Source organism: Ambystoma mexicanum, chromosome 3p (assembly GCF_040938575.1).
Source record: "Ambystoma mexicanum isolate Mex_15411 chromosome 3p, UKY_AmexF1_1, whole genome shotgun sequence".
Taxonomy (NCBI): domain Eukaryota; kingdom Metazoa; phylum Chordata; class Amphibia; order Caudata; family Ambystomatidae; genus Ambystoma; species Ambystoma mexicanum.
In genome coordinates this window covers 81,978,154-81,992,538 of record NC_090925.1, presented here as the reverse complement: position 1 = coordinate 81,992,538, position 14,385 = coordinate 81,978,154, and positions in this window count along the sequence as shown.

The window sequence follows — 14,385 nt, the reverse complement described above, 5'->3', positions numbered from 1 at the left end:
GCCGGTGCAGAACGCACCCAACTCTGGACCTGGTGCTCCAGAACAATGACGGGGGCAGCACCCCGATAACTCACCGGTTCCCAGGGAGGAGGCACAAAGGGAAGGGGGGTGTAAAGCCTTGGAGGAAGCTTCCTTCCTCACTTGTAAACAGCCCCTGGAAACCCAGGAACCGGAAACAAAATCTCTTGCCCCTGAAAGTCTGCCTCCTAAGGAGCAGAGGGGGGGTAGGAGAAACAAAAGACCCAAACAGACTCAGTTTGAGGAGGAGGTACAGATCTTCCAATTTGAGGGAGAGGGATCCTCAGAGGATCCTGGGAAAGGGATCTTCTCCTTCAGAGAGGGGGGAACTCCTCCCAAAGAAAAATGGGTCCCTAGGGATGCAAATCCAGACTGGGGAGATGTGGAGACTGAGCTACCGCCGCCCACCATCTCATCCCAGAACCAACAGCAAGAAAATCCCCTGGTTCAAACCCATCCTGGTGACTGCCTCCAAAAAGGGGGGGGCGGCCCAGAACCGGAGCCAGGGGAACCCACAATGGCTCTGATCTCCAGTTGCCAACTTTTTCTTTCAGATTCCCAAGGCTCTCCACAGAATTCTGCCCAAAATTCTTCTCTCGCGATGTCCAAAACCAGAAAGTTAGCCCACCAGTTGTCCAAAAATGTGCATTATCTGTGCCCCCTTGAGGAGAAGGAGGGAAGATACTATGCCCCGGTACAAGTACAGGGGCAGGGTACAATTTTGGCACTGGTGGACACTGGATCTCAAGCTACCCTTCTGTCCAGAAGGGCCTTTGACGAACTGAATGCAGGAAGGGGAGAGAATTACCAAATTCCTCTCACCTCTCTTCCTGGACAACTGCAGAACTTTGACGGGAAGGAAATTCCCGTCGAGGGGACGGCAGATTTGGACATTAAAATTGGGCGACACAAGTTGAAACACCCGGTCATAGTTGTGACCCCAGAGGGCACCCCTTGTTTACTAGGGAATGACCTCCTGAGAAGGTTGTCACCCCTAATAGATTGCGTAAACAAGGTCCTCTGGACCCAGACTAGCCGACCAATAAAATTAAAACAGAGTGTCAACCATGTTAGTTTAAACGGCACCTGCCACATGGTTGAACAAAAATCTGACCAAGTAGAATTTCACTTCCAGAACAACCAGATTCCAGACGTGACAGTAATAGCAGTAGGACAACAGACTGGTGATGGGGGGTCCTCTCTATTTCTGAAAATCAACTTTCCTTCCAGTCTAAAGTGGTATTCCACGCTGGAAGGAAACACTCTGAAATTCTATACTAATCCACAATCAGAAACTCCCACTCCTATAGTCCAGAAAGATGTGAAATCAGCTCAGAGCCTGGCTGATATTCAGCAAATTGGAGAGCAGTTGTTCATCCCTGTTCAGTTAAATGATGGGAAGGACTCTGTTCTCGCTCGAGTGTGTGTGAACAACGGTAAGAGCTTCATCAGCGAAGCCATGTTCCGCCAACTCCCAAAAGATCCAGCCATTCCCACCTTCAAACTGATAGACAAATGGGAAATGGACCTGGAAGCACCTGATTCCAAACATCTCCTGCCAAGCAGGTGTATGCTCAAAATCTCCATTGGCAACAAGAGCATAGTCCATAATTGTTGGGTCGTGCGAGACGTCACTGCCGCCTTTTACTTAGGCAGTGACATTCTCAATCGCTTTGCCATTAGCTTGGACCTAATAAACTTCAAAGCTTGGTCCCGATTAGCGGATAATCCCATGAGCTTTGATGATCCAGAAAAAGCATTTAGGTCAGCTCAATTCCTACCTTATGCAGTTGAAATTCAGGTTAAAGAGGAAGTCACCATCCCAGAAAGGACCCGACAATTCTCCCTGGAAGTGAGAGTTAAAAGGGGACAAGAATTGAAAAACCCTGATGCTTACATACATATAAATGCTTCTCTCCAACAGCAAGGGTTAGGGGTAAACCCAACTCCATTAGTCAACATAGAACATGACACCATTCTAATAGAGGTGGATAACAGCGACTTAAAGAGTATTACTCTAGCCGCAGGCACCATTATTGGAATGGCGGTTGATGACCGACATTTTTCCATCGACTTAGTAAATGAACTGTTAGGACCAATCCCCAAGGACTGTTTTGACAGTGACAGTGATGACAATACAACACCAGACAGGATTTTTACCCGGCATGGGGGGAACTTCCTGGTGTACACTTCCTGCCCCTATGGTAAGGAAGATGTGACTTGTGACTTCAGGAGGGATGAGGTGATTTTCCAGGTCCATGAGGGCTGCCTTTCCCACCTGAAGCCTCCAGTCCAAATCAGCACTCTGACCAGGGACTTCTCCACCCAGCTGGAGGAGGCCGCTGAAATAGCCAAACCAGAAGTCTTTCCAGGCTTCAGGCAGATGGTGGAAGAGAGAGTCAACCTAGCTGATGCCTGTGTGACTCTGGAACAAAAGCAAAAGTTGAAACAAGTTTTCTTGGATTTCCAAGATCTCTTTGCGGTAGACTCATATGACTGTGGTCGCACCGACATCCACACAACAACAATCCCCACGGACCCTGGCATGACTCCAGTGTTTGTGAAGCAATATCGCTTGCCTCTCGCATCAATGGAGTCCCTTACTGAAATAATTAAGAACCTTGAGTCCCGGGGAATAATCCGTCCAGTCCACAGCACCTTCAATAATCCGGTGCTGGGAATATTGAAGCCAAACGGCCAGTGGAGACTCTGTGCTGACCTTAGGGAGCTCAACAAACGGGTCCATACTTCCCGATGGCCTCTGCCCTACATTGACCAAGGGCTGGCCCAGATTCAGGGGTCACAGGTATTCACTGCAATAGACCTGACCAATGGATACTGGACCGTGCCTGTCAGCAGGGAGGACCAATACAAACTGGCTTTTACCTTTGGGGGCCAGCAGTACACATGGACCCGGACTCCCTTCGGATACCTCAACTCCGGCAATGAATTCAACATTTTCCTACATAAGGCCATGCCCGACCTTGGTGCGAGGGGTAACCTGGCTTATGTAGATGATGTCCTCATCAAAAGTTCATCTGTGGAGGAACACATAGCGGAGATCCGTTATGTTCTGACACAGTTGAGGGCCGCCGGAGCAAAACTTTCCTTTCAGAAAGCACAGTGGTGTAGAACCCGTGTTAATTTTTTGGGGCATGAGATTACTCCTCAGGGTCTCTGTCCCCAGGAAAAGAAAGTGGAAGCACTTCAGAAACTGAAAGACCCCACAACTCTGCGAGAACTAAGGAGCCTCCTTGGACTGACTAATTACAGCAGAAAGTTCATTGAGGGCTACGCAGAGATCACCAGACCCCTGATTCATCTCCTGAAGGGGGGGTCAAGTGGGAATGGGGTCCAGAACAAGCCGAGGCAGTAAAACAACTCAAAAGAAGCCTCTCACAAGCGCCTTGCCTAGCTTACCCTGTCAGAAACAAGGAGTTCTTCCTGGAGTCGGGGTTCTCTAATACGTGCTTGACGGCAGTATTATACCAAAAGCATGACAAGGTCAATAAAGTAATCTCCTATGCGAGCAAAACTTTATCCTCTGTGGAGGAAAAATTCAACGATTGTGAGAAGGCACTCCTGGCAACGGTGTGGGCATTGAAGAATTACTGCCCGTTTATCCATGGGGAACACATCATAGTGGAGACTCCACACCAGCCTCTGCAATATCTCCAAAGTGACAGAATCCGGGCCGGAAATGTGAGTAATTCCCGAATTACCTCCTGGATTCTGTCAATGCAAGGCTTTCCTGTGGAGGTCAGATATGGCCAAAACAAGAAGAGTCCCCTCGCACAAGGTCTGGCTGACTTGCATGATTGTGCCAGAGAAAACTGTCTCGAGGACGAAAGTCTAAAAACAAAGGACAACATGGAGGCATACCTTAATTCCCCCCACAAAGTCTTTGAAGAAGACAAGTGTGAGGGAATGCCCACTGTGTATGTGGATGGATGCTCTTACCATGTTGACAACAACGGGGAGAAAGAACTGGTGGCTGGCGTAGGGAATGCATGGGTGAATGAGTCCCCAGAACCCTCCGCTGGATACAAAATTGGTCCCCGAAGTAGTCAGGTGGCAGAATTGATGGCTGTGCATCAGGCCATCCTCACTGCTGTCCAGCATCAACTCCACGAACTGGTCATAATCACAGATTTGGATTCGGAAACACAGACACGGAACGGGTTCGTGGAGCACCTGGTTAATTGGAAAACCAGAGGCATGTTATGTGCTAACAACAAACCCTTGAAACATGGGAAGTTGATCCAAAACATTGATGATCTGGTCACCTCGAATGAGATGACCATCTATTGGAAAAAGATCAAGGGTCATTCCAAAGTAGAGGGACCAGACAAAACTGGAAATGACTTAGCTGATCAGCTGGCCAAAACCGGGGCCATCCAAGGGGATCTAATTGAGATTGAGTCCCTGTTGGGGGAAATCCAGGTCACTGCCATCACTAGGTCCCAGACAAATGCTCACAACGACCTTTCAATTGTACAATGGAGTAAGGAGACCCCTGACGCTGATTTGATTACCGCTCAGAAGGGGGATCCAATTATTGGTAAATTTTACCAGCACCTTGAGGACCCTGAGAACTTTCCCCTGACGGATACCGATTACACAGGGAAAGAGGACCTAAGAGTGTTGATGAAATGTCCAAAAATGTTCCGAATCCAAGACGGTTTGCTGGTAAGGAAATCCAAAGCTGGCCACGATCAGTGGGTGGTTCCTACCTCATTCCGAAGCCTGATGTTAAGTCACGCCCATGATGCGGCCACCGCCGGTCATAGGGGGTTTCACACAACATTGGAAATCTTAAGAGAGGTTGCATACTGGCCACACATGGGGCAGGACCTCGACCAATATTTGAAGGGATGTCTTGTGTGTGCACAATTTCAGCCATCATCCCTCACGCACCGTGCGCCTTTACAAAAGCGGGGGATGACACTGCCATGGTCAGATTTACAAATCGACTTTGTAGGCCCTGTGATTCGCTCGGCTAGGGGGAATAAGTACATGTTGACTGTGACATGCTTGTTTACCAAGTGGGTGGAATGTCTCCCAGCCCCAAATTGCAAGGCAGAAACTGCAGCTGCCTTGATGATTAACCACATCTTTTCCCGTTTTGGTCTACCTCAAAGGATTGAGTCAGACAGGGGTAGCCACTTCACCAGTGAAGTAATGACAAAGATGTGGGAGATACTGGGGGTCAAGAGAAAGCTACACATTGCTTACAGACCAGCTTCTTCTGGGGCAGTAGAGAGATATAACCGGACAATTGTGAGCATATTAAAGAAGTTTGTGGCAGATTCTGGGCCAAGTTGGGATATCCGATTACCTCTGGTCCTAATGGCTATCAGATCTACCCCTTCATCTGCAACCAAAATGTCACCATTTGAGTTGATGACTGGGCGCAAGATGGTGCTTCCTCAGCATTTGCTCTACAGGACCCAAGAGCAGACACTAATAAATGCCTCCACTACTCATGAGTATGTAGAGAATTTAAGGAAACACCTCCAACATGCTTTTGCTTATGCTCAGCGGAATCTAGAAAGATCAGCTGATAGCATGAAGACCCATTATGACCTGAAAACTTCCAGGAAGGAATATCAGGTGGGAGACCGGGTCTATCTATACAACTTCCAAAGGAACCAGGCCAAGCAGCGCAAATTTTTGCCTACATGGAAAGGACCCTTTGAGATCATCGACAAGATCTCTCCTGTGGCCTACAAAATCCACATCCCCAAAGGTCCTTTGGCAGCGGGGGAAGACAAGTGGGTCCACATAAACCAGTTGAAATGTTGCCATCCCAGGCACACTCTGCAACAACTGGAGGAATCCCCTGGAATCCTAGCGGGTACTGTCTCCGACTAATTCAGTTCCAATCATAAAACATACCACCTCTAGTCCCTAAAATATTGTGATTTGCATGAAACTGTCTCTTAGTTATACTGTTTTTTTCAAAATAAGAATGTAATGTTTCGTCATGATGAAATGCATATGCTGTCCCACCATCTCAACAGTGGTGGAAAAACGTCTATGAGTAGGTATTGCCGCTCTTCCTTTGTCGTCCTAGGAGAAAGAAGACCTTGAGACTGGCCAAGGAGGACGATCCGGAGACCGGGAACGAAGACGCAATGGGCCCAGTGGACCGCCCAATATTCCCATCAGGACCGGCGAGGAGGACCGATCGATCAGTACCGGATGGAGAAGAAGATGCTGAACTGTGCCATCTACAGAGTAGGAAGAAGATTATGCGGACAGACCGGTGCGTGGGTCAAAACCCTTGGGCACGCGACTCCCCATCGACTCAAATTCAAAGTGCAGTCGCGTGGGGGGGCTTGTTGGGTGTCCTGACCCACGTTTAAGCTATCATGCCACAACATTTGGTGCTGTGGGCTTAGAAAATTCAAGATGGCGGAAAACCCACATGTGCGCCGAAATCCAGGAAAGCTGCGGAGTTTGTGCGCACACCAAAATGGTTGCCTCACTTGTCACCCACCAGTGCGAGAATGAAAGGCCGGGTTGCCATGAGGGAAATGGGTTGCCAAAGGAAAAACAGTAGCGCCGGTTAGCTTCAAAGCGCTTTAAAACCACCATTGGACTACCCACACAGTAGTCTGAAACCATTGGGAATGGCAATGCTGATTGCCAAAAGCAAACACATAACTGTTGGGAATTCATTTTCTTAAATCCCAAAAATGGGTGCAGTACCAGTACTCACCACTATCCAAAAGCCGGCGTTTTAAAACCACCCTGTGTTTCTCTGAAGGCAGGCTCAAAATGCCTATTTTCAAACATTGCAACATGTGCAAAATATTCACTGAACACCAGCAGACATTTGGCGGAATGGAGTTTTGTGTGCTTACAAAATCGGGGAAATGAAGAGCCCAAAACAATGCTTATAACAAAACTGCTATGGAGTCAGCAGTTTAAGTTGCACTGGATTTAAAGACACTAAAATCGAAAATGTTTAGATTAAATGAGTGACCTATGTTTGGTGTCACATGCCTTTGTAACTGTTGAAATGTCATAGTTTTGCACTTAGAATCAGCATTCTAGCTGCATGTGTAAAATTGCAAGTTAATTTAAAAAGCAACAAAAAAACATGACAGTTAGCTGAAAGTCTGGCTTAAGGAACTTGATTCTGCCTGGCAACTACCCCCATCAGGAGTGAAACTTGAGTCACAACTGTGTTCCCAGGCCAATCTGCCTTTTGCTGGCCACACTAAGGATATGCCATCTCTCTGATAATTGAATTAAGGGGAGCCCCACAGAATACAGGAGCTCTGAACAAAGCCTGTCTTGACTCAGGCAAAGGTTTTATTACAGCGGTCGTAAAATGTAGCTTCCTCTTGGCAGAAGCTGGGAGGGGCACTGCCTGTGAGAGCAAGCTGGCTTGGCAGAACTGGATAAACCAGTATTTCCACCATGTGACCTGGGAAACCACACCCCTTTGTAGCCAGAATATTGTTTAGAAAAAGATGAATAACTCATGGTGCGGACATGTCAAAATTTTATAAATGATACCATAATTCTTGTGATTTTTCTGCCCACAGTTTAAGAGGTTTTTAGAACCGGTGGTATGTTCAGGGGGGTGTTAGCGGAAAAGTGGATATTACTCTAAATGTATGCATGTTAAAAATCTGAAACTTCATCAATTAATGTCCATACTCCCTGCGCACATGTATGTAAAGTTGGGTCAATGTCAGAAATTGAAAAATCAGTTAAAAAGTCAATTATGTGCCATTTCTGAATGCAAGCTCTTAGAAACAGCAGATTTGGACAGAGACATGGCTAAATTCAGCCACACCATGTATATGTAATTTCAAGCAACTGTGTAACTGTGAAATATGTCTTTTGTTATCAAATATAGAATATGTGCAATCTGACAGGGGAGTGTCCTATCTGCAAGCCATAAAATGACATCACTCTGACTCACGGTTCCGTCCCCAATCAAGTGAGGAATGGAAATTTGACCAATGACAAGGGAGAGGGGCAAGTTTAGTTATGACCAACACACACACCCACTTGCAGAACATATAAATGGACCACTGAAACTTAGGTAGAGACTTTCAAATCCATTTGCAGCTGGAAGCTCTGCCGGAAAAATCCATACTTACCTCCATCAAATTTCAAAGAGCCAACACTTAGACTCCAAGATAAACAGAGACTTCAGAACCTTAACCAAAAAGGTCACTGCCAGCAAGAGTATTTGTCAGCAGGCCTAAAAATCTTTTTGCAACTGAACTCTTCAGACAGCCGGCTGACGCCGTCTGAATTTTGCCAAGAACTTTTGCAAGAACCCGGTGACAGAAATATCCAAAGAGAAGGCAGGACCCGACCCAGAGAACCGGTGCCTAGCAGAGACCAGGCCATTGTATCCAGAGTGCTGACCCCGATGCTGTGAGCAGTTCCAGAGACCAGACGCTGTGCCCAGAGACCGTCCGAAGTCCAGACCTGTTGACCAGATCGTGACAAAGCCGCCTTCCTGTTTAAAATCTCTTGTGAGTACCGCCAAACTGTACCAAACCAAAGCTCTTAGTTTAAATTCATCTAATTCAATCTATTTAACCTAAGTAGAACTGCCTGATAGCTCCAAATCTGTCACCTGTCATTTCTAGTAAAATCTGTCACTTGTCATTTTCTAGTTGCAAGATGCACTTGTCATTTTGAGCTTTTAAAATTTCAAATCTGAAAAACGACCTTCACAAAATCGCTCATATCTCCGTGACCGTTTGTGCTAGAGACTTGCAGTAACTTTCATTTGGAAGATGAGATCCTAGGCTTTCCTAGGACCCCAAAACGATCATGATAGTCCTTGCGTTTCCTCTGTAATAGCGCTCGGCGCATCCGCGAATTTTGCCGCGATTTGCAAATTTCTCCACGTGTAAAAAGACAGCAGTTTGGCTTTTCCTTGCCAAAAACTTCGTTTACCTGCTAGTTACTACTAAAGCATTATTAAGGTGATCCTGAATTCATAGAGAGTAGCTATCACTCACCCTGAACCTCTGAAAGGGAATTAAAAGCATTTTAGCATATTTTTTTTAATTCATTGCCAGCACATATCAAAGCAATTTGGGCCTGTGTTTTCAAACTTCGGTAGTCTAAGCTTGCTGGGGTGAACTGAACCACATTTGATTGCACTTCTGAGAACTGTGTGTTTTCCTTCCATTTCCTTGCATTGCATAAAGAGGGGGGGAGTGAATAGCCAGAGAAAAGTGATTACATTGTTTGGTTGAAATCATATTGAGTATTTTCTGTATTGCATTCATTGAATATTGCATCCACCTGAGCTTACATAAAGCATTCTGTACCACCTTCTTCTTTTGTTCCTATTCACCTGTGTGCTACCTTATCCATTTTATGTCAACTCCTTATTGATTATAGAGAAGCGTGTTAGTGCCAGATTCTCTGTTGTTAATATTTATCATATCAGATTAAGTGTGAGATTCAATTATTAATTTATTATAAGGTGTGACATACATATATTTATTGTTTAAATTATCAAATAAACCTTTTAACTTGCAAAACAGAACTACTTCTCGGCTCAGTGGGGTCAGGGGGATTCCAAGAGAGGGGTGTTATATAGGGGTAGTCATCCAGAACGCATGAACTGGACATAAAGGTATATCAATAAGGGTTTTCATTCAGTACTATAAACTAGGCGCTGACTTAGCTGTAGTGTTGAATTGAATCCTCTTACAAACTGGGGGCTCGGCCGGACGTTTGGGTTAGAATACCACTTGTGCAGCTTAATACAGTGTGCTAACTGACGGGATACATACATCCGGTCGGATCACCACGCTGCATTACGCTGTGAAGCATTCCTCAAAAGGGACACTCCAAGAAAAGTTCTGTTCTGCAAAAATAAAATACTAACTTCTGTAAGTCAGGACAGAGACCAATCTCTAGAATGACGACCTTGGTAGATATGAAAATAGCCAGAGAGCACTTCTTACATAAACTACTTGTGAGAGGTGAATGGGCTGAGCAGGGCCAGGATGCCTGGTTGCAGGCCATCACGCGACAGGTCACTGAAACAGGGTCAGACTTATGGAGAGATCAGGGTCCATTACATGTGGCCCTGAGTGAACTATATATGGCTCCTAAAGCCAAAGAGGAACACAATAAGATTGCCAGGATAGCAGCATACCTGTACCTATATATGGGAGACATGCAGGATAGATGTGCTGAAAGCCAAAATCTGGCAAATAGGCAACAGGTGGTGTTAGAGAAGGTCCAATCTGACCTGGTCTCTTCTGAGCAGAGGCTGCAGGGGAGCCAGGAGTCAGAAAATGACAGCAGGCAGTACATCATTAAAATAAAAGAGGATATGGGCATCCTACAACAGGAAAAGACAGACCAGGATACCAGATTTCTGGCCCTGCAGAAGGAGCACCAAGACAGTTTGGACTCCTTACTGCAGAACCAGAAAAAGTTGGAGCAACAGATCAATTTCAACAGGGCATGCGCGGAGCAGGTAGTCACCCTGCAAAGCCAGCAAGATAGAGAGAAAGAGGAGAGCAATAACCTGATTCTGAAAGACCTGGATACCCAGGCAGAGTTTGATCAGGAGCGCCAGAAAGCTGGTGCCTTCCAAAGGCAGAGGGACGACCTGGCGGCACAAATGCAGGCTCTTAGTCAGGAAAGAGACGCCATAGGCCAGGAAGTCTGCCATTTAAAAAGGAAAATGGAAGAAAATCACCTGGCCCTCCAGGGGCTGGGTGACCTCCAAAAGGAAAACCAGAACTTGTTAGAGCACACCAGGAGGGTGGAGGATGCTCTAGCAAGAAAGGAGCAGGCCAATAGGGACACAGCTCAGGAGGTAAACCTCCTGCAGCAAAGACTGGCCCAGTTCTCCAGGACCAACCAGGAAGCACAGAGGGAAAATGAGGCCCTCTGTCAACACAATGATAGGCTCCAACAACAGGTAGCGATGCAGGAGAGACTGATAGAGTCTAGTAAGGCCTTAACTGAGGAACTGAAGGCACAAATGCAGGCTCTTGCATTGCAACAGGGAGCAGGGGCGGATAGAGATGAGGTTCGCTGGGAAATGGAAACTCCGGAGCATAACCTCAGGAGCCCTAGTACCAGAGGCCCTCATACCTCTCAGTCCCTGGACTCTGCCACCCCCATGTCCCCTGGCGCACGTGAGCACAGGGCCACAGGGATGGCAGATTACTATCCAGCTAAGAGTATGGGGCTCATAGGCCAGTACCACCCAGGAACGGAGGGGTGGGTATCCGGGTATGGGCACCCAAGTACAGTACAGTTCAGTGGGGAACCCCAGGAGAGTAGGCCCCTTAAGGGCATCCTGAAAACCTCTGCCCAGTTAGGTCAGTGGGGGGGGTACCCATCAAATCCTGGCAGCAAGGAGGAATCTGAAGACTCCTCTGAACTGCGCAGGACACAGGAGACCAGGTCCCCACATTCTGCCAGCCATTCCCAGGCTCGCAGAATCTGGGAAAACCTGGAAGAACAGACGGGAACCTCTGGGAGCAGTGCCTCTGAGTCCGAGGACGAATGGACAAGGGTTACCCGAACCAAAAAGGCCAATAAGGCAAAAAGGGCCTTGCTTAAGGACCCCTTAAAGCAGATTAAGGCGATCAGGAGCGTCATCACGCCTTACCATAAGAACGCTAAGTATTCTGTTTGGGAGCACTTAGAGTTGTTTGAACAAATGATGGAGACTTTCCATTTGAAGGACAGCCAAAGCTGTATTCAATATGTAAAGTGGACTTTCTCCCCGGAATACTCCAGTTTCTTTGCGGGGCTGGAGGACCAAAATCATTTAAGATGGTCCACCTATAAGGCGGCCATCTTGAAACATTTTTCTGTTCACAGAAATCCTCAAGAGGCTCGCAAGGCAGCCTACAATTTGCAATGTGGGGAGGATCAGGCCCCACAAGAATTTGTGCAGGAGTTAAAGCGTGCTTTTGCACAGACCACAAGAAGGGTGCGCACGGATAGCAGAGAATTTATAAATACGTTTTTCCATGCCTTGCCCAAATATATCATGACCCAGCTCGTGAGGGATTTTCACGAGAAAAGATCTTTAGACTGGGTCATTGAACAGGCTACCCGGATCTATGAGGTGCAGAAACCGGTAGATAGCAAAAGTAATGCCCAGAAAAACCCCAAAGCCAACACCACCCCTGCTGCTGCCAAGGTGGCAGAGGTAAAGGTCACCCCCGTTTTGGATTTGGAGATGGGGGGGCCTAAAAACCTACCTGCACCTAATAATGCTAGGCCCAGGAGGTCCTCGGGTCAGTCACAGACAGGGAGCCAAGGAGGCAGCCCCACGAATGGGGTCCCTCGCTCTCCTGATTATGTAAGTCCCCGTTACAAGGGAAATCGACCCATCCTGGGTTATGTGTGGACTCCTCCAGCCCAAGGGGGGGGATCCAGCCAAGCACCTAACTCAGGGAACTTCCCTCCAAACTTCCCACAGGAGGGCAGAAATTTACCAAACCCTGGGCAGAACTTTTTCCCCAGATATCCACCCGACTTTCAGCCCCAAAACCATCCATCCTTCTTTCCCCAATTCCCTGAGCCCAGACCACTGAATCCGGGAGAGGGGAGGCCAAGGGTGGAGGGGTACCCAAATCTTCCCAACCCGGGGTATTACCAGAGGAGGGATAGCTACCCTTCCCGTGATCAGCCCAGGGGAGAAAACAGGGCCCCGTATCAGCCTGAGCGGGTTTCCCAGTTAGAGCGCCAGGTTCAAAACATGGCGCGGGATCTGGGTCACATACTGAGGGCTCAGCAGAACCCTCAGATCGGCATGCCGGTGCAGAACGCACCCAACTCTGGACCTGGTGCTCCAGAACAATGACGGGGGCAGCACCCCGATAACTCACCGGTTCCCAGGGAGGAGGCACAAAGGGAAGGGGGGTGTAAAGCCTTGGAGGAAGCTTCCTTCCTCACTTGTAAACAGCCCCTGGAAACCCAGGAACCGGAAACAAAATCTCTTGCCCCTGAAAGTCTGCCTCCTAAGGAGCAGAGGGGGGGTAGGAGAAACAAAAGACCCAAACAGACTCAGTTTGAGGAGGAGGTACAGATCTTCCAATTTGAGGGAGAGGGATCCTCAGAGGATCCTGGGAAAGGGATCTTCTCCTTCAGAGAAGGGGGAACTCCTCCCAAAGAAAAATGGGTCCCTAGGGATGCAAATCCAGACTGGGGAGATGTGGAGACTGAGCTACCGCCGCCCACCATCTCATCCCAGAACCAACAGCAAGAAAATCCCCTGGTTCAAACCCATCCTGGTGACCGCCTCCAAAAAGGGGGGGCGTCCCAGAACCGGAGCCAGGGGAACCCACAATGGCTCTGATCTCCAGTTGCCAACTTTTTCTTTCAGATTCCCAAGGCTCTCCACAGAATTCTGCCCAAATCTCTTTGCTAGCGATGTCCAAAACCAGAAAGTTAGCCCACCAGTTGTCCAAAAATGTGCATTATCTGTGCCCCCTTGAGGAGAAGGAGGGAAGATACTATGCCCCGGTACAAGTACAGGGGCAGGGTACAATTTTGGCACTGGTGGACACTGGATCTCAAGCTACCCTTCTGTCCAGAAGGGCCTTTGACGAACTGAATGCAGGAAGGGGAGAGAATTACCAAATTCCTCTCACCTCTCTTCCTGGACAACTGCAGAACTTTGACGGGAAGGAAATACCCATCGAGGGGACGGCAGATTTGGACATTAAAATTGGGTGACACAAGTTGAAACACCCGGTCATAGTTGTGACCCCAGAGGGCACCCCTTGTTTACTAGGGAATGACCTCCTGAGAAGGTTGTCACCCCTAATAGATTGCATAAACAAGGTCCTCTGGACCCAGACTAGCCGACCAATAAAATTAAAACAGAGTGTCAACCATGTTAGTTTAAACGGCACCTGCCACATGGTTGAACAAAAATCTGACCAAGTAGAATTTCACTTCCAGAACAACCAGATTCCAGACGTGACAGTAATAGCAGTAGGACAACAGACTGGTGATGGGGGGTCCTCTCTATTTCTGAAAATCAACCTTCCTTCCAGTCTAAAGTGGTATTCCACGCTGGAAGGAAACACTCTGAAATTCTATACTAATCCACAATCAGAAACTCCCACTCCTATAGTCCAGAAAGATGTGAAATCAGCTCAGAGCCTGGCTGATATTCAGCAAATTGGAGAGCAGTTGTTCATCCCTGTTCAGTTAAATGATGGGAAGGACTCTGTTCTCGCTCGAGTGTGTGTGAACAACGGTAAGAGCTTCATCAGCGAAGCCATGTTCCGCCAACTCCCAAAAGATCCAGCCATTCCCACCTTCAAACTGATAGACAAATGGGAAATGGACCTGGAAGCACCTGATTCCAAACATCTCCTGCCA